General features: G+C 47.1%; 1 protein-coding gene across 4 annotated transcripts in view; it reads left to right on the top strand.

Annotated features, from left to right (window-relative positions):
• The window catches only part of PKD1 (polycystin 1, transient receptor potential channel interacting), an 81,699-nt gene that overhangs the window by 874 nt on the left and 60,390 nt on the right, over window positions 1-20,435 (top strand). The gene's annotated exons all lie outside the window — the stretch shown is intronic.

The following is a 20,435-nucleotide window of genomic DNA, read 5'->3' as shown; positions in this document are numbered from 1 at the left end:
TGGGTCCCATCGCAGCCACCCATGGGAACACAGCCCACAGGCATTGCTCCCCGTGGAGGAAAAGCTGTGCTATCTGAAAATGTACAGGGACACTAATTGCTTAGTGTTTAATTGTGCTTTTTGCACTGTGACTGCATCCGAGAGAGCTGGGATGTTTCTACCCTTAGAGGTGTTGTTCTGCTTTGGGGTTGGGTACAGAGGGAAATAGCTGCGTTGTGACGCCAGCAGCTGGATGTGGTTTCAACGCTGCTCTGTTAACAGCAGATTTAAGGGACTCAATTAACAAGTTCACGTCAAAGTTTAGTGATGAAAGCTCTCAGATGAGATGGGTGATGCTTGTGTCCCAATAGTTGTTTTGGGATATTAAAGAGGTGTGTGCCATGCAGGGCATCAGCACGGTTTGCACGCAGAGCCGTGAAGTTACTGCATTATGTGAAAAACAGAGGCAGGGGAGAGTGGGGAGGGAGGATTGTTTTGAACCTAAATTTGTTTTCTAGAGGGAGTAACTTTTCTTGAGGAGACGAAAGCTGTGAGTGATTGGTGCAGGGGGGATGACACGGTCTGGGATGATGGAAGGATCTCACAGGAGCAGAGTTCTGCTGGGTTTCAGTAGGATGAGGACCTGCTTTTCTGAGTGTCCGCTTTGTGCTGTCAGTATAAAAGAAAAAGTATAGGAAGAGTCGCACACAGCACAGTGAGCATTAGGTTACAGACCTAACTAACTTCAAGAAAACACACACATCTGTAAATCCAGCAGATGAGGCATTTCCAAGTGTTTCCTTACATGACATCCTTTGGCTTTTCCAGACAAATCCATGGCTATTTGTTATTGTTGCAGAAAGTCCCCAGCTGGGGGAGGCTCGGTGTCATTTGGGGCTCCCTGATGCTGTTATCTGCTGTCAGCTGAGGTTCCCCTGTGACAGGAGTGGGACGTGTCAGTGCTTTGCTGCTCCCTTCTGAAGGCTGTGACAAAGTTGTTCATTTGGCTCATTAAGGGCTTGGGATTATGACAGTGTTTTTAGGATTATTAATTTCAAGACCACGTCCTGTTTGTGACTGCTCCACTTACTGTTTTTCAGAGGAGCTGAGTTGTAGAAGCTCCCATAACATTCTGGGTTAGGTCCTGTGACACAGTAACTATTTGAGTTGGGTTGCAGTTGGGGAGTGCAGTGTGGCTTTGCTCTGGTGATATTCTGGGGGTGGTGAAGTCATGCGGCTGCAGCACCTGGATTTCCTTCAGGGTTGAAGTTTACTGCCCTGTTCTACCTCTGGCATGAGAGTGAGGGCAGCTGTGCTTACATTGCCATCATAAGCAGGATGGATGTACAGCTGAGTTGGGGTTGGGTGAGGGGGGATTCCGGCTCATGGTGCAGTTCTGTGATCAGCTTTATCATGTACTTCATGTTCCTTTTATTGAACACCAACACATAAATGGTTCTTTTAGCAATACACTGCTGGTTCTCTCATTAGAGGAAAAAAAATATATCTCGGCAGCGTATGACTTCTTAATTAGTCTGAAATGAAAACTGCCTTTGAGAAGCAGAGTTCAGGATCCCCAAAGCTCCCAGTTGTGCAGTAGGTGTGTGCTGGCTGTTGTGCTGACCACTGTGATCCCATGGCTCTGATGGACAAGGCCTAGAAAATGAGTGTCTCTCATATGCACATCACAGACAACAACTTTCAATAAGAGAATGCCAACTTGGGCAGAACTATTTCTGTAAGCACAGGAGCACCTTCTCATGTAGGGGATTGCTCAGGCAATACACAGCACTGCTCTCAGCATCTCCAGGCAGCCCTGGAGCTGAGCATCAACCCATCCCACTCCTGCAGCTGAATTCTCAAGCTTTGCATTTCTGAGCTTCTCCAGCTGAGGAATGCTTTGCTCTGATCTCAAGCTCTCCACTTTCAGGGTGCGGGGTTTTGTTTCATGGTGCGACTTTAGTGTGTTGTGGGATGCTCCTTTTGTTCCTCAGCCAGGAATAAATCTCGTCATGATTTTCTGACTTTCCCTTGCAAACATGCTGGCTATTTCTGAGACATCATAAGCGTCGTGGCAGTTTTGGAGTGGAGATAAGAATCGCCGTTTGTAAGGCTGTGGAAGTGAAACTCCCTTATTTTTCCTTCATTAATGCGGAGCAGGATCAGAGGGGCTGCTGAAGCTTTGCAGATCTGAGATTGTGACTTTCATATGAAACCCAGCGGGCCGTTTTTGTAGACTTGATGGTCAGCCCTGGGGTTGCACTGCCCAAACCTAAGGATAAACAGATTTTACAACCTACAGACTGTGCTATTAGAAATCAGAGGAGCTGGCAGTGATTAGTAGGTGCCGGTAGTGTTACATGAAAAGCTTTTCCAAGGCTCAAAGTATCTTCAGAAGCTATTGGAGAAAAAATAATCCAATTAAACCTGAAATCCAGCGCAGGTATAACCACAAACAGTGGAGTGTCTGTACTGTGGTGTCCAGCCCACAAAGGGGAAATAGATTAACTTAAAAAAAAAAAACCCTTAACTTGGAGTGCCATTCTCATAAGAAGCCATATCCACAGTGAAAACAAAGCTGTGCTTCTCTTTTGTAAGGAATTTTGGAGGGGAAAAAAGGCCCAAATGAGGTGCTAGATAAATATTTTGCAAACAAGGTTCATTCAGCCCAGGGAAGGGACCAATCACGTCAGTGACTGCAAGTGCAGTTAAAGCTCCAAACAAGGAGGCAATTCTGTATTTTTCTGTCTGAGCATAATGGTGTCTGGTGTTCACAGAGTGCCTCTGGAATAGCATCGCAGCAGCGCAAGGTCTGGGTTGGTTGGAGAGTCTAGAAGCTCTTATTCACTCTGGAGAGATGATGGGAGTGTGATAACTTATGATGCTACTAGAAAGGAAGGTTGTGTCAGTGCCCACATCATATTTTGAGGTTGCTCTGAAATCTGGTATATTTTTGACCAGGTCTCTCTCAGGCTTCCCCCAGCTACCCCCATTGTGCTCTCACATACCGTGTGTTTAAAGAGCAAATCACTGCATCAGAAGGTAGTGTGAAGCTCCCATCTGGTTTGCTAATGCCCCTTCCCTTTTTGCTAGTTAGCGGAATTCCTTGTTTTATCTCTCATCGTGCTGCAGTTTTCACTGTGGTTTCCACACTACGTCTCTGTGTCATCCTTTTTTCATTTCTTCAGGCTTTGTTGTCTTTTGATTGATCACTGTAGTTTGGCCTCATTTTGTGCCTTGCTTTTATCTGTCCTGTGTGTCCCCAGATGTTTCTTAGGGCTGCAATGAGTGAGGGCTGAGAGTAAAGCATGTGTGCCATGGCCAGGAGTGGGCTGGGAGCTGCATGGGAACTGAGCATCACAGAGTGGTTTCAGTTGGAAGGGACCTCTGAAGGCCATGTAGTCTCACTCCCTGCATTAAGCAGGGACACCCACAGCTCCATCAGTGCTCACAGCCCCATTCAGCCTGACCATGGGTGTCTGCAGGGATGGGGCACCACCACCTCTCTGGGCACCCTGTGCCATTCCACACCATCCTTAGCATAAGGAACTTCTTCCTTATGTTCAGTTCAAATCTCCCCTGAATGACACCAAGGCTGGGAAGCTGCCCTGGCGCTGGACCCACCTCCATGCTGTGCTGTGCGCTACTGCCTGTCCCAGCATCTTGGATCTTCCAGGCCTTACTTTGTAACACATGTTAAAGGATGAACTTATTTTTTCATGTCAAAAAGCTGATGTTTTCTTAGACACTGAATCTATGTTGGTGTGTTTGCCAATACTAAAAATATCAAATTGAAACATAACATTTTTTGCTTTATAAACAGCACAGAAAGCAGAAAAAAAAACACCAAAACCCAACAACCAAAAAGAAACAAAAAAACTAACACATGATTATAACCATTTCCCCCTTTTTTAAGGATAACTATTAGGAAGAGCCTCAGCAACATGCGAGCTGACAATCCATAGTGTTTGTGGTGAATTATAGGAGCTGTGACCAGCAGACAGATTCTGTTCTTGCTTTCCAGCTCCCTTCTCCCAAAAGATTGCCTCAGTTTTGATGATGTGCTGCCACTGCATTAAAGCAGAGAGAATCAAAACAAAGCTAAGCAGTATATCTTCAGTCAGCTGCTTCCTGCCATCTGACAGAGAGAACAGTTCCCCTCAGGTTAGGAACGAGCCCGTCTCTTTGGCTCCCCAGCATCAGGCCTGCTAAAAACTTCAGTGAGCTGAGATCAGAGAGGAAGCTTCAGATGTGGTGTGCTGTCTTCAGTGCAGCATCAGTTTTAATTTAATGAGAAGCCGGTGTGATATGCTGGCTTGGTAGCAGTGCTTGAAGGAATGATGCTCAGCTTGTAGCAATGAACCTCCTGCTTTCAGTCAGGGTGTGTAGTTACGGCTATGCCCTGCATTACCTCCACCCTGGGCTCTGCACTCTTACCCCCTGTGCAGAGAGCTCCTTGTATCAAAGCCCACCCTTGGCTCAGTGAAACATAGCTTTGCATGTCTGAGATGAAGTCACCAGCTCTAATCACTTGTTTGAAACTCCAGTTTGCAGGGTGGAGTTTGCAGCCCATGCTGGAGCCTGTGCCCTCTTCCTGGGGTGGACATCACCAACTGCGCTCGCAGAGCCCCCACCATCACCTCCCTGCTTCCATTGCAACATCTGCTGGCAGTGTTGGCCCTGGCTGCTGCTCTGTGCTCCTCTAGCAGGGAGGTGGATTTGGCAGATCCCTGAAGTGAAATGAGTTTTTCGCTGTAGCTCCGTTTGAGGCAGACAGAGGAGCCTCTCCTTCCTTTGCCTTGTGGGTTGGATGTGTTTTTCTGCCTGGACAGGGGATACTGATAGTGCTGGGAATGGGTTAAAGAGGTTCTGCTCCAGCCGAGTTAGGCAGTGGTGGGAGTGGCTCTCTAAAAAGAGAATCTGGGGTGTGGATTGAGTCCTCCTGAGGGAGGAACTGGGGAACAGCTAAGCCTGGGAAAGCGAGAGCTGAAGCGTTGTGTTGGCCAACATTTTTAGTTTCTCTCTCAAAGCCACGCCTCGGGAAGGAGGTGGAGTGAGCACAGCCCAAAGCATGCGGGTTTTGTTGAAGGTCAGGTTGGTATGAGCCCCTCTGAGTCCAGACCCATCAGAGACCTCATGTGGGAGCCACGTGTGACCCTGCAGATCCACAGTGGCCAGCTGATGGGCTGCAGGAATGTGCTGTGAGCGCAGCACGGGCAGTCAGGGGGATCCTGGGGTCACACTGCAGTGATGGGAGCTCACGAGTCCCTCTGAAAAAAAAAAAAAAGCGATTGTTCTTTGTGTATTTATTTTCATAGGGCAACCTCATGTTGCTTGAAAGAGCGCTTCCACAAGTGGCTATTTTTGTACTCCTCTGTTCATCAGCTTGCCTCGCAGCTGGGCTGGGTGCCTTTTAAGAGTTGAATGCAGTTTAGCCTTTCCAAGCGTGGCTTGGATTAAACAGATGTTTCAATTCCCATCCCCGCAGCTCATGCTCCCCCGTGCTGCATTTCCAGCAGGAGGACATCAGCTCTGGCATGCAGGCCCTGGCTGAGGCCTTTAGGGCTTTTCAGCTCCCTGGTGTCCACATACTGGTCAGGATTGGTGTTTGCGTCGAGGGGAAGCACATGATTCTTCAGCAGCACCTGCATGCAGCCCAGGGCCGGCACCCCATGTCTGGCTGGCAGCAGACACCGGCGCGCCGTCAGAACGGGAATGTTGATGGGTTTTGCCTCATGAGTTGCTTCTGTGCTATTGCTTAATGGCTTTCACATGCAGAGGCTGTGGAGCTGTTTGCGAGCAGACAGAACCATCCGAGCCAGGCTCTATAGCCAGTGCCAGGCAGTCGGTGGGGCGATAGGAATAATAATGATGGGCCCCATCCTGCAGTGCATGCTCCCAGCACAGTCTGTGTGCCACATTTCCTCTCCTGGGACTTAGAGAGCTGCAGGAACGGTTGGAAACCTCAATGAGGTGCAGAGTGGAGTCTCCAAGAAAAGTGTTGCAGCCACATCTGTTCCACACAGCTATGCTTTTGACTCTTTAGACACCATTGTAAGCCTGCTTTTGTTGTCACAAAGAAGAGTACAGGGGTTTGGGGACAATGTCCGACAATGGCAAGGCAAGACAGTTCCTTGTGCAAGAGCATTGTGGAGACCTGATGGAAAGCTCTGTGCTCTGAGTTTGTGCAGTCAGTGTTTGTGTGCCACTCGCAGCATGGAGCTGGCCTCAGCACAGCTGTATTGTACCCCTCACCAGACAAAAAGGCTTGTAAAGCCTTCTGGAAAGAGTGAGTTTTTGGAAGGGGAAGTTTGGATATGGAAAGAGAAATCAACTGGCACTCCTATTATTCTTTACTGCTGTACCACTTCTCATAGGTTAGGCATTGTACAGATACAGCCAAGAGACAGGTCTTACCCAGGACACGCAGATGGTCCAGGCAATCCTGCAAAAGCCTGAGCTTGGATGTGGGCACTTGGCTCTGAGATATTAACGTACCTTCTGCCATTCTGATATCAGAGATGGTTTCAGCAGGTCAGTGATTTGTGTCGTGAAACTGCCCTTGCACCTAAGCATAGCACAGTTACAAAGAAATCACCTGCTATTTCCTAAAGCACAATGAAGCTGTCATAGAAATATGATGCAGGGTGATTCACCAGGAGAAGAGTTTCCATTGGAAAATATCTTGGCTCCCCATCAGACCTCGTGAAGCAGTCTTGGAGGATGGCTCGTTATTGCTACCTTGGTGGTTTTCTAAAAGAGGACTGTTAAATAAGCAACAAGTTGATGAATCCATAGCCAGGATTCCTTCTCAACTATTTCACATGTTGGTGTGGGATTCTTTTTGCTTTTGTTTGTTTGTTTGTTTTTAGTAAAGATTCCCTGTCCCCCCAGATCCAGGAAGTGACCGAAAGTAGTCACCGAATTGAACAGAGTGACGTTGGCCAGAGATTCATAAGTAATGAATTAAATCTGTGAAGATCAAAGGTTTCTATCAGAGTGTGGGAACGTTATTTTATTCCAACAGAGGGAAAACATGTAGTCATTGGCTTTATGGACTGAGGTCTGTCAGGATTTGCAGTCTCTGATTGCATGGATCAGTGCAAAATTTGTGTCAGAAGCCATATAAATGTAGTGAAGACAAAACTGGGGTAGGAGAGGCCGAGTTGGGACTGTGATAGTCTTTGTGTTGCCTTAGGAGAATTCACTGTAGCTAACATAAGTGGTGGATTGGGTACACAATGTAGCACCAAGCTAATGGATTTCTATGAGCAAAACAGGGAAAAAAACTCAGTAACAACAAACTGCTACTTTGTGCAGTAAAATTGTTGCAATTTGCAGAACTTACAAGGACAAGACCAGGGAAACAAAGCTTGGGTGGTCCTCGAGGCTCTGCTAGACAGACAGAATATAGTTCCCGAGTTTTAATCCCAATGGAAGACACCTCATTTTTACAGGGGGTGCCAACAGCACCATTCATTCTTGATTTTGTATTTCATATAAGGCGGAACAACTCCAGCAGCACAACAGTCAAAGCTTGAACTCTGAGGCCTTCAGCCCTCACAGCTGCCCCTGCTCTCTCATTGCCATCAAGTCATTGCTTGAGCATTTGTTGTCTTACCAGCACTTCCAGGAGAGTAAGGGTAATAATGTCACTATCTATGGACAGTTTGGTTTCTGATTACATGCACAGATTGCATCTGATACATCCACCAATTGAAGTTGCATTGCCTCGGCCTTGCACTGGAGTGCCGTGACCCGTATTATACACTCAGAATGGAGGATTACCCTTTGGCATAATTTAGACTTTGAATCATTTAAAGTGTTAATTACAGCTGGCCATCAGATCTCTACACCAAGCCAGCAAAGCCCTCTGAGGCATTTTGCCTTCCTTTGGACTGAAAGTGATACCTCTGAGTCTGTAGCTTGATCCTATAACTTTGTAGAGAGCTGAGAGAGGAAACTGCACTTGGAAATGAATCTCCCACAGGACACAAAACTTCCCCCAGAGCAGATGAACTCTCAGGCTGCTTGAGAAGGACATTTACAAGTCATCGGGATGTCCTGGATCTCTTGATGGCATGAAGGCCTACCCCAGCTCCTCTCCTCTTGCAGGTGGTTGATCCCATCAGTGACATGGAGGCTTTTTATCCCTGTGCTTGCTTGACCTCAAGTCCTGTCCAATCCCATGGTGAGGGGAAGTAGAGTGTTGTGCATGGACTTGCTTTGCAGTTCCTGGGATTGCCAAGCGCTGCAGGAGCCATGATGGTTGTGTACAGCGCACATAAGGCCAGGCCTTGTTGCCACTTTGTTCCTCCCCTTCACAGTCAGGGAACTGAAGTGCATATCTTACTTTGGAGAGAGAGCTGGGCTACTGAGGGCAGTGTTGTCCTGCAGTGGGAACATGGGGACACAAGAATTGTTCCTTTTGTTTTCAGCTCATAGCCTAGTTGTGAGGGCTGGGTTGTCACTGAGTGCTGCACTCCGTTTCCCCTGTCAGAGCAATGAGGTTGATGGTTCCTTGCCTTGCGGGAGTACTGTAGTGGTTATTTATGTGAATTAAGTGCTTGTGGAGGGCTTAAGTGCTTGGCTGCTGGATAAATGCCCTTGGTTTCTAATTTGTACTTGTTTGGTGCTCTGCCATCCTTGTGAGAAGGCAGCAGAACATCGTCCTGTACCAACTCTGAGGATGCTGAATCTGCAATCTGAGCAAGGCACAGGGCATGGCAGCAAAACACTCATGCTTGCTTGTTTTATTGGTTTATTTGTAACTTCTGTCCTGCCCTCCTGGCCCTGTTTTTGCTTCTGCCCCACCTTGCCATCATCCCCAAAATGTAGCTTTCTGCTTTGCCTCCACATCCTGTGGCAGGTATGGCAGCCAGCTGGATCTCATCGTGCTGCTGTAACCATCGTTTTTTCTTTTGAATGCAGCTGAACAAAGAAAAGTCTGGTTTTCTGCCCAGTTTTATTTTAGCTTCAAGCCAGTGCCATCGGTTTTTAAACAGGGACGTCCCAGCCCCAAATCTGTGCTGAGTCCAGGGTGCCAGCTCCTGAGGAGAACACAGATGTGCTCTGCAGGCCCCACAGGGAAAGGACGTGGGGCTGGGAGGGTTTTCCTCACCAGCAGCGTTCTGAGGAGCCAATAAGTGCAGCCCCAGAATGCAGATGCAGAGATGGCTGTGCAAGGCCAGGGCCATGTTGCTGGCAAAGGACATCCTGTGCCCACCCAGCAGGCCTGCAGCCATGTCTGTCGGCCCCACTGTCCTATGTGGAGTGAAGGGTCTGGGCTGAACCTCCAGGGCTGCTTCCAGAGCACCCTACTGCAGCTGGGCTCCATTTTGCCTTGTCTGGGTGCCATTTTCTTGCACTGTGGGCTATGACAACAGCAGAATGAGGCTTTCTTGCCTCTTACCTACATTGGTCTATGGTGATGTGCTGGAACAGGCTGCCCAGAGAGGTTGTGGATGCCCTGTCTCTACAGGTGTTCAAGGCCAGGTTGGATGGGGCCCTGGGTGGCCTGGTCTAGTATTAAATGAGGAGGTTGGTGGTCCTTGTTCCTAGTAGCACAGCATGGCTTTGCTGTGATTCATTTTGCTGTGAGGGGAGCAACACCTAGTCATTCCATTGGTTTGCTGCCTTGTAAAGAGCTGTCCTTGCTCCAGACCCTGTCCCTGGTGTGCATGACAGGCCTGCCTCTGCAACAGAGACTGTTCCTCCATGGTGACCTCCAGGAAGCAGGATCCATTTAGGGAAATTTGGTGTGACAGGAGGAACAATGTTTCATCATGAGTTTGTGCTGGGGTTCTGGATTAATCATTACTGCACTTAATGTGTTTTAGCTCAAAGCCAGAACCGTCCACATCACCTGACCATTCTGCAAGCAAAACCAATGGGATATCAGATTTTGGCATGGCTTTGCTACCCGGAAGTGGGGTTTCTGCAAGGCATGAGAGAATGGAGAGCAATGGTTAATTGGCAGGATGGAGTTAATCGTTCACAGAATTCCTTAGCTACAAACTCTTTCCTCAGTCATTTTTTTTGGTGCATTGCTGGAAAGGAAATCGGGGTATGCGAAGCAAAACCATACTTAACAAGTCACAGTAGCCCTGGTGTGTGTAGGATTTCTTGCTCTCTGCTGAGGTGGAGCTCTCTTGTGGGAGGGGATGCTTAAATGAGCTGATAGAGCTGAGCAGTGCTGGGAAATTTGATATATCTGCACCTTTCTATTTGGATGCACATACAAGAGATGGAGATTGAAGAAAGAAACGTCTTTTACCTGTGTGAGACCCAAGGCAAAGAGCTGTATTTTTTCCTGCAATAGTCAGTGGTATCACCAACACCTCAAACAGAAGTGGGAAAACTTATCTTAATAAACTAGCTAGGGTGCAGTTACTCACAAGAGTCTGGTTCCTTCAGCCAAAACATGAGTCAGCCACCTCTCATAAATCTCAAGATTAAAAATAACAAAAAAGAAAAAGGAAAAAAAAAAAAAAAAGTCAAATGATGCCTTGAGCCTGAAGTCCCGTGTAGGAGACATTTGGAGGATGTTAAAAAAAAATTAAAAAAATTAAAAAAAAAAAAATCAAGTAAATGGAATGAAGAAAAGAGAGATTATCACTTAATGTCATGATTCTAGAAGACAGGCTTTGGGAACCCACTCCTTCTCATATGACTAAGCACAGAACATCCTCTAAGCCCCCTTTTTTGGGTAGAAGTGGGTTGTGGAATGGTTGTTCAGAGCCTTGTACCATGGGAGCAGATATAGGAGCTGCTTAGGATTCGGGTGAGGTTGGTAAGGGTTTTCAGACTGCTAAATGGGCAGCTGAAATCAGGGCCATTTTTAGGGGATTAATCATGTGGTCAGATGGATTGTATGACATTTCTGCTGTTTAGAGGTAAATATTTAATCTGTAGGTAACCCAAGGCTGAACTGATTTCTGTGCCAAATGGAGCTAGCCTTCCATCCAGGCCTCTGAGTCTGCCCTCCTTCCTTCCAGCTCTGATTCACTTCCCAGACAACACTCAGACCTTGAGAAATTCTGTTCCTGAGGTTCTGGCTTTTGCTTCTGTCTTTACAGAGTGTTTGTGGAGTTGGTGATGTGACATGCCCAGCTGTGACAGAGCTGCTGTCTTCTTCAGAAGTGCTGAGTGTAAAATGTGTGACTGCAGTCAGGGGGCTTGATGATGATTCAGGCTGTATTTCATACATAGTACCAAGCTGAAGCGGCATAAAGTGTTTAATAGGGAGGATTGTTCAACTGAATACTGCAAGCTTGCTCTACAAGCACATAGGTAGGGGAACAGATTTAGATTTCTGTGCCGGTAGAACTTGTGAGCCTTTGAATGCCAAGACCAGTGAGTTGTGTCAGCCCCTCGGGGTGTGCATGTGGACTGATTACTTGTGTATCAGCTTGTTTCCTACTTGAAATTGCAAACAGTAATTGCTCACTGTAAGCTGTGCAGACTTCCTCTGTGGCATCTTATTAGGTAGTGTAGTTAGCAGGAGAGCAGAGGGAGTGTTTTGAAGTGCACTGGATGACACACTGAACTAAGAAAGAACTAAAGATGTTGTTAGATGGGGAACTTCTGCTGTGGTTATTTTCCCTACATCTGAGCCAGAAGTTGTAGTTTTGGGGCAGTCTTCACATCAAGACATGCAGGTGATTGCAAGAATAGGGTGGTTTAATTTGCTGGTAGCATCTTGTGTGGCTTCTTTTTTAGTCTTCTCATAGCTAACATTTTTGTACAGGCATAATGTCAAGTTGCAGCAGTGGATTTTGCAGATGCTGCTGCTGTCAGAGCCCTGCTTTTCTCGGGTATCAAAAGCTTTCAGTTTCTAGCCTCTGAAGAAGTGGTTTTTGACTGTTGAATGTCTGAAAATCCTTATATAAAATCTCTGTGGGATGAGATTTCTTGCTTCAGCTTCCATTCCTATTCTGAATTCTCTCTACTCCTGCCTTGACCAAGAAGCTGCCCATGTAGTGGCTCACTGGGCTGATAGCTTGTTGGTCATGGAGGCTGCAGTACTGGAGTTCTCTGCTATTGTTTCACTCTGCTGCAATAGTTGCAGTTGGCCCCACTGAATCAAGGGATGTTGCCACTTGTCCCTAAGCTCAGTAACAGAGTAGCTGGTGAGCTCTTATCCCTGTTACACCCACATCCAGAGCACTGTTTATCACTCACCTGGGATTGCGCTGCTCTGTTCTGCTCTGCTGTCTGCTGTGACAGGCAGATGGAGCCAAAACAAGCCAAATAAGAGGGAAAAAATAACCCAGTTGGTGTTAGTCAGGCTGTAGAAATGTGTTAGCAGATCAACAATGGCCTTAAACACCTAGTGGGATCCAATTTAAACCCATAAAAGTGAGGAAGTCCGGACTTGGAGCCTGTTCTACCTGTGTGAGCAGCCATGCTTGTGATAGCTGTGGCACAAGCAGGCTAGAAAGCATTGGGATTTTGGTGGTTTTTTTTACCCCATTAAGCAACTGTCATTTGTTTCCAAGGATTTGATTTTATTGCTCCTCGTATTTCACACAGCAGGAAATTAAAGAAAAAGAAATATACAGGACACCTTAGAAGTTTCATTTGCTCAAATCATGTTGAATGTAGGAGCTGGGACTCCAGCTGCCTTCCTAAAAATGGTGTAAGAATTGACGATTCGGAATGTAATAAAATATATATGAAATTCATGATAAATGCTTTGACAGAAGAGCCATAAACCCAGAGTGTGATAGCTGTGGGAGATGTTCTATTTGAGTGTTTGGAGTTGAAGGTTTTTCCCGTTCTGACACTGCCACTGATAGAGGGTTTCTTTGAAAAACGAAAACAAAACCCTGAAGTTAACTGGATTGGAAAGAGTTTAATCCATGGGAGATTCCTGGGGTGGGAGAGGAATGGCTGTACCACTCTCCTGGGCATCAGACTGAACAGTGTATTGGGCTGACTCCATACTAATAAAGATCAGCATATTCTGTTCCTCAGTCCCTTTTCCTTGGGAGAAGTTCAGGCATCTGAGGTCAGGAAATCTGTATTTGTGTGTTACACTGGAACACCAGTCACAAGTATCAACCCCTTCTTGCATTTTCAATCAAGCTCTAAGCACTCACAAATGGCTTAGAGCAAAAGGCTTCTAGACCCCATGGGAGCTGGGGAGCTGGCCTGCCTGTGGAGAACCCAAAATGCATAGCACACTTTGCAGCCTCCCTGTCTCCTATTAGAGGTATCGCAGGAGTTGCAGTCCCTTGGTGCAGAGTGAGGACTGAGCTTTGCAGACGTCCTGCTGTGCATCTGCCTGCAATAGCTGGGGGGACTGTGCAGTAGGAAGAACTTGCCAGACATGGCAGGCATCTCTCTGAGTTTTCTTGGCAGGAGGGTGTGGAAAATGTTGGAAAGGAGTAGTGGAGCAAAGGCAGTCTGCAGCTCAGTCTGCCTCCAGATCAGACGTGTGCACTGAGCTGGGAAGTTCTGCGTCACACGTTTCTCAGTCCTTCTGCCTGTGTAAAATCCCTCTTCGGTCCCTGTGATACTTACCATCCCTACATGCTTCTAGTTTTGTTTTATTTGAGGGGGAAACAGTAGCTCTCTGACGGCCTTCCAAGAAATAAGGAACAGGCATTGTATTAATCCGGAAGACCCTCAGGGTCTTTGTCTTCCTGAACCCACCAACTAATACTCAGCACAGCTTCTAGCAAGTCTAAGCTGCTGTTGTATGGAGAGAGAAAGAGGAGTGCAGTCAGTGTAGGTTGTTGCTGTTAGAACGGGTGCAACTGGGCAGAGTGGCTTGGCTGAACAAGGGACAGTTTTTGTCTTTTAGTACAAAAGCAGTGTGGCCTTTTCTGACCACAGGTGCCTGGGCTGTGGTTTTCTGTCCTGCTGGAAAGCATCATTCCCTGCCATTCTGTTCTCCCTGACACACACATAAGGTACCTACCTGTCTGTCTGTTGGGGCCTTGACCTGAATGGAGATGGCTCAGTCCTGCTGCTCTGGCATTTGCTGTTGTCTCAGAAAGATCTGGGCTTGATCTCACCAGCAGAAAGCATCAGTGCCACCTGGCAGGTGTGCAGACTATGTGTCAGACTCACATCAGCAGGCTGAGGGAAGATTCAGGGCTTGCTCTGTGGCACTGCTTTCCTATGGCACTGGTGATTCTTCTGCCCAGCTTAAGCTCTGCTTTATTGCTGGATTGCACTGTGAAGTAGCAGCGGCATTTCTGTGGTGGATGACATAATTCCTGTGCGTGCAGTGGGTTTCAGGGAGTTACGTTGGTAATGTCCTTTTGGATCTATCTGAGAGGCAGAGAGGTGCTATGGAAACGTCACGTGTTATTATTATTATATGGGAATTAAATTTGTTATTTCGCTCTTTTGCCTCAGTTTGTGATTACACCATGGAGCAATTTTTAGCCTTGGCAAGAAGGTGATTTAACATAAGACCAAAGATGCAGCTTAACTCAGTGTCTACCATAAATCCTGAGAAACGATGCTGCCGTCTGAGCGACTCGAGAAGCGGTCAGATGTTCCTCCTGCCAGCAGAGCTGATGTAAGGTCTGATTTATGAATGCAATACTTCTTGACATTGCTGCGGTGTCCAAATATTACCAAAGATGTTTACCAAAACCCTCTGGAGTCTCAGTGCGGAGCCTGGGAAGGGATGAGGCTGAATTTACATGTCCTGCTGTGCCAGGCCTCTCTTGGTAACCTTCCAGTCCTGCTCAGGGCAGAGCACTGAGCATGTTGGCATCCACATTGCCAACCACATCGTGTGGGATTGCAGGCTGCTCACCTCCGCTCATCTATGGCCTCTGCCCTCAGTGCTTCAGGCGTTTGGCATTGCTTGTATTCATGCTCTTCTTTCCGTTTTAAACAAAGTAAATTTACTGGCGGTTTGTATTTACCACTAACACCCTCTTATGCAATCACCCTCATGTTTTTGTTTCTTTTTTTTTCTTTTTACTTCTTTTTTTTTTAATCTTCAGTTTATGAAGAATATCAGACAGAAATGGCAGAGTCATTTTTAATGTGATCATTAAATAGATCCGTAGTTCATGGCGGTTGTCTGCCCGTGTCCTTTGGTGTTTCCTTTTGAGTAGCGCTGTGTCAGAGAGGGGGGAGCTGCTCTGGTTTGCTGTAGTGCTCAATAGAAAATGTTGCAACAACAAAACAGTTCGTTTACAGTAGAAAAAGAATCTATGAGGTGGAAAGGATGGCCTTTTCTTTTTGGTCTGTCTCTGCTCCATTGATGTGTGCATTGCAGGGCTTCTGCTGGGCTGCTTCTCCCTTTGTGCCGTGTGCTTTGATAAGTATGTGATGTGCAGTGGGCATTAGGCAGCAGGGAATGCCTGTGGCTGAGGAATCTGTTTCTTGGAACCCTGGAAATAAAAACCAAATTGGGGAAGATTTCAGGTAAATAACGAAGGAAGAATTTCTGAGAGCAAGAATCAGCTCCAGGGGATTGTCCCTTTGCTGCAGCACTGTGAAAGTGGGTGGAGGGGAGGTGGGCAGGCAGTGCATCCCGCATCTGGGCTCAGTGCTGGGCTTCTGCCCTGCATCTGTGCTGGTCATGGTGGGTCCCTGGGGGGGGGGGGACATCTTAAGCAGATGTTTACGTTTTGATGTACATGAATGCATTCACCTGGGAAGAAAACGTCTCTTGGCTTTGCAAATGAAAAGGAAGAAAAGGAACCTATGTGGAATAGGCTGCCATTGGTGAGGTTCACCCTTGGGCACAGAGCCAGCACAAACACGGGCCATGAAACCACTTCAGCCTTCTTTAGAGGTGTGGAGGGGGATGGTGGTGTTTCACAGGCCTTATTCTGGTCTTGTTTGCCTGGAATGCTTAACCCAAAGTAGCTGAACCACAGCAGTCTTTGCCAGGACACCTCACCAGGGCTCAGGCATTCTGCGTGTTGAACAGATGCAGAGATGTAACTGTGGGCTCTGGGATGTCTCCTGCCTATTCTTCCTGGTATGATTAGGAATTCAGGGGGAAAAAACATCGCAGAAACTGCATGGAAGGGATGCTTGCCAGAAAGGGAGAATAATTAAAGAAAAAGGGTGGCTGTAGTAGTAGAAAAATGCTGATTGTGAATCATCAACTGTCCGTGACTTTCCTGCTGTAAAAGGTTGAGTGGCCCAGTCTGTGTATTTGTGCTGGCAGTGAGTGATCTCTACAATAACAGCCATACCCTGTTTAGCTTTGCTACTATTTGGAGGATCTGTGCCAGGACTTATTGGAATCCCCCAGGCAGGCATTTAGAAGTCTTTAAAAATCACAGGGGGCAGTGGGAGCAAAACCCCTACTCAGTCTCCAGAGAAATTGGCTTTGATTAAAAAAAAAATAGTAATCCACAAAAGGATGCTGAAGTGTGGTGAGACTTTTAATAAGAGCTTTTAATGCGATCAGGAAAGGAATACCTCCCAGTAGTACTCACAGGTATTAAATCATTAGGAAGATAAGCAGAGTTGCAAGGCTGTTATTTTCACCCCTCCCCCAAATGGTTTATTCCACATAATAATGATTTTAAAAGGGCTGTAGGCATCAGCCATGTGGGAGAAAGGAACAGATTGTAGCGATCCTTCCTTTAGCGTGACCAGTAGTATGAAATGAATGGAATTATTCTTTCTGTGATTCTCTCACAATAGAATCAGACCAAATCTGCATTCCTTACTTAGTATTAAGGATAGACGTGCCTTTTCCAAAGCTGATCAGAGATAGCAGTCTGCAGGAACAGAAGGAAGAAGTCTATTGAATGGCTGCTGTGATTTCCTCCTACATCTGCTCAGTCTGAATTTGAAGAGATGCTCTAGAGATGATGTGTTCTTCACATGCTGACTTGGATATAATATATATGCCAGGGTAGGGGCTGGGCCTGGCACTGAGCTGTGGATGCTGTGAAGGTTGAGGGCCTTCTGTGCCTTTTCCCAAGGAAGCACAGAATTTCTCCCTAAGAAGAGCTCATCTCCTGCCTTCTGAGCAGTTGGTGGCTTTGGAACACAGCCCCAGATTGCCCAGTCTGGGGCTCCAGCATAAACCCTTCTTGGCAGCAGCAGAAGGAAGAAGTTGCTGTTGCTGGAGGTCTTGCAGTAAAGCAGCACAGAAGCTTAGCTAAAGCCAGCAGATGAAAGCCCAAGAGGGCTTTGACTGAGCCAGAGGTCAGAGGTAAATTGTTTTCATGGCTCTGGACAGGTGGAGGGCAGTCCATGTTGAGGGGGAGAGCAGAGCTGAGAAGAGCAGTGCAGAAGCAGGTTAGCTCAAGGTCAACTATGTCTTTCCAGGATAAGCTGATGACTGGACTGGAGCATTCTTCCAGAGCTCTTTCCAGGGATCTGTCCTTTGGTCTCCACCCCATATACCCCCAGATTTGCCGCATTGTGGATTTATCAGCCATTATTATTTGGCAGAAGTGTGGACAGCTATTCTTCACAGGCAGATCATGTTAAAGTCTTGGCTCTCTCCTATCTAGAGCTTAAATTTTCCAAGGAACAGGCAGGGAGTTCGATGTGCAACTCCTGTTTAACCCATGAGAATCAAATGTTTCCTTTTGCCATGTCAGGCTCAGATCATCAGCTGCAGCACTGCTCGTGTGGCGGCTGTGATATCTGCACCCTTTGCACATTGAGAAGCTGCTAGCATCTCTTCATGTACAGCACTGGAAAATGAGTGGATCCCTGGGGTGAGGCTGTTGACGTCAGGGATGAATGTGGCCCATCACTTCTTGCCAAGATTTGTTCTAAAATTGCCTGTGATTCTGGTGTTTCAATGGATTCAGCAGGGAAAAGTCCATCTCCTCTGATAAGGGAAGGATGGCTAAAACCCAGAGTTCAGAGAGTGCTAAAACCAGGAGGGGTTCATAGGAGGACACTGAGCAGACTCTTGTGTACATGAATTCAGAAACAAGTCAGAAATGTGCATCACTTCCTCCAGGCCAGGCACACCATCTGACCTGGGGAGGACCTCCCTTGCTCTGGCAGCGATATCTGCAGACACGGAGACTGGCTGCTTGCTGAAGCATGAAGTATGGGCAGCGACCAGAGCAAACCTCAGTCTGCTTGTGGCTGGTGAGTCTGATCTGAGTGTTTGAGGAGCCTCAAGAGAAAGATTTCCATCTTCCTGAGAAGCGTGTGGTCAGCTGTCTCTGCTGAACCTCTGTACCTAAACCAAGAGCAGTAGATGACTGAGAATTAAGAGAACAAGGGCTCCTCTGCCCATATGCTCTGCCATTCCAATAGGAAATACAGAGGTAGGGAGAGGAAAAAGTGCTGCAGCCTGCAGTGGCCACGTCCCCTGTACTGGAGAAGCAAGAGGAACTACCAGCCCTTTCCTTGTGATGGCAAAGAGCTGTGCTTCCTGCCAGCTTCTGCAGGGAACAAGCTGGTGATTGTTTCCCATGCCGGTTTGCAAGGTCTTATGGAGGGGGCAGCTCTGCCTCAGAGCTTGGGGCCCTTCTGGGCCGAGGCAAGCTGCTGATTTCCCTTTATGCCTACTTTGGGGCCTCTGAACATTCGTGTGTTTTGGAGTCAAAATATTCAGGCTGCATTGTAGAAGACTTTCTAATGCTAAAAGGAAGCAACGCAACCACACAGATGATTAATGCCAGAAATACGCAAATCCTTTTTGTCCTGGACCCAGCAGATCTATATTGGGTTCTGATTGTTTTTCGTTTTCAGAAGTAAGATGTGTAAGGATCTGTAGTGAACGTATTCCAAAAACACTCAGAGCTGAGCCCTCCAAACTAAACAACCACCTTTGAAAAAGAAATAAAGGGGGAGCTCATAGCAGTAACAGCACTGGAACACGTGGATGAAGGAACGCATGTCCTTGGGCCTTCTGTAAACCATTTCCCTTTTCTCCTTCTGTCTGACTGTCTGTCTGTCTGCCCTCCCAGTTGCTGAGCAGACTCGCTCTGGGTCTTTATCAAGTCCTGTCATTTATGGCACATAACAGCAACTAAAGCCGCTGTTTAAATGAGTTCTTTGGATGTTTGTGTTCCAATAGGGATTCATGACTGACTTTGAATTACTGTGTCCTTGTGCTAGAGAGATGTTTACAGTTAAGCTGGAGGTTGGAAGCCCTTTATCCCTGGGAATGATGGAAATGCCATTATCTCAGACTCCAGCAGATGCCGTGGCATGGGGAAGCCTCCAGGTGCAGCCCACCTGCTGCCACGCATGCTGCCTCTGCTCAGGGTTTAGGATGTTTGGTTAAGCATACTTCATTAATCAGATTTGCTTTTCCTCCTTTAAGTGGAACAAGCCTGTAAGGTTGGTTCTAAGTACTTCTTAGGCAGACCAGAATGCTAAATTTGTATTTGGACAGTTTATTCAAATGTGTTTAGCTGATAGACACAGCAACTCCTGCAAAACTGTTGCCTGGATCTTTAGACAAAGCACGTATTTAGGCATTTAAAACAACAGCCTGTTTATGTATTTGCTAAAACAGATTTGAATAAGGAAGCCCCTTTGGGGGCAAAATATCTTTGTCTTTCTCCTTGTCTGTGTATGGGTGCATCTGTCTGTCTATCTAATTTCAAACCTGGAGTATTTAGGTGCCCAGGAATTCAGGGAGTGTGGAAGTGAGCTGGGAAAGGAAAGCAGATGTGCTTTAGGAACTAGCCCAGGTGATGTTGGTGGATATGGCAGCTGCACTCAGGAGTAGAAGAGATGTCTGGATCCATTGCCAACATTTCAGAAGTCACTGTGATGCTGAACGCCCAGCCAGAATCAGAGGAAAGAGAGAAGGATAACAGGAGCTGTCATCTGCAGAGCCAAACCCCTGTGCCAGGCTCAGCAGCAGCCCATTGTGTCCCAGCTGGGCACAGCTCACAGCAGCCCGGCAGCATCTGGGCCTTTCCTGGGGCCACCCAAAATTGCCCTGGTGTCTGCTGTGTGGTTCTGACATCCATGCCAGCCCACCTGCAGCCTGAGCATGCGCTTGCTTTGTGACTGCTCAGAGAGTAGTACTGCCTGAGGACCTGCAAGCTTTCTTTCTCTGGTTGCTGTAGCACAGAACTCATTTCCCTCATTGTACTCATGTCACTCCTTGCTGTTGGCATAGACTGCCAAACGTTTTGTTTCTGCCTCCCCCGTAGATATGTCTGCATCCACTGCTGTTTATGTTCCTGCTTTCAGTTAGAGGGTGGTTATTTTTTTTTTTATTTATTTTTTTACATTCTTTTAGAACATCAGTTGCATTTGTATCGTATTTTGTCCTTGCTAGTTATGAATCATCGTACTACAGGATAAGGGAGAGAATACCATACAGATAGCTGCAGTGCTGCCTCACCTGGCTTATCTCCATTGTGTCTCCTGGAGTTTTCCTTCATGATACAGGTAGGGTACCTGGAAGAAACCTGACCAAGGCCACAACCCTTTGGAGCTGACCCCTCTGGGATGCAGCTGGTGTTGGTGGCAGGGTGCGGGTGCCCCTGGTTTGAGGAGCGGGGCCGGCAGCGGGTGGAGGT

The sequence above is a fragment of the Coturnix japonica genome, chromosome 13, assembly GCF_054131305.1.
Source record: "Coturnix japonica strain WE chromosome 13, WE-NBRP24, whole genome shotgun sequence".
Taxonomy (NCBI): domain Eukaryota; kingdom Metazoa; phylum Chordata; class Aves; order Galliformes; family Phasianidae; genus Coturnix; species Coturnix japonica.
The sequence above is the reverse complement of the archived record's forward strand: the minus strand, read 5'-3'. Positions and strand labels throughout refer to the sequence as shown.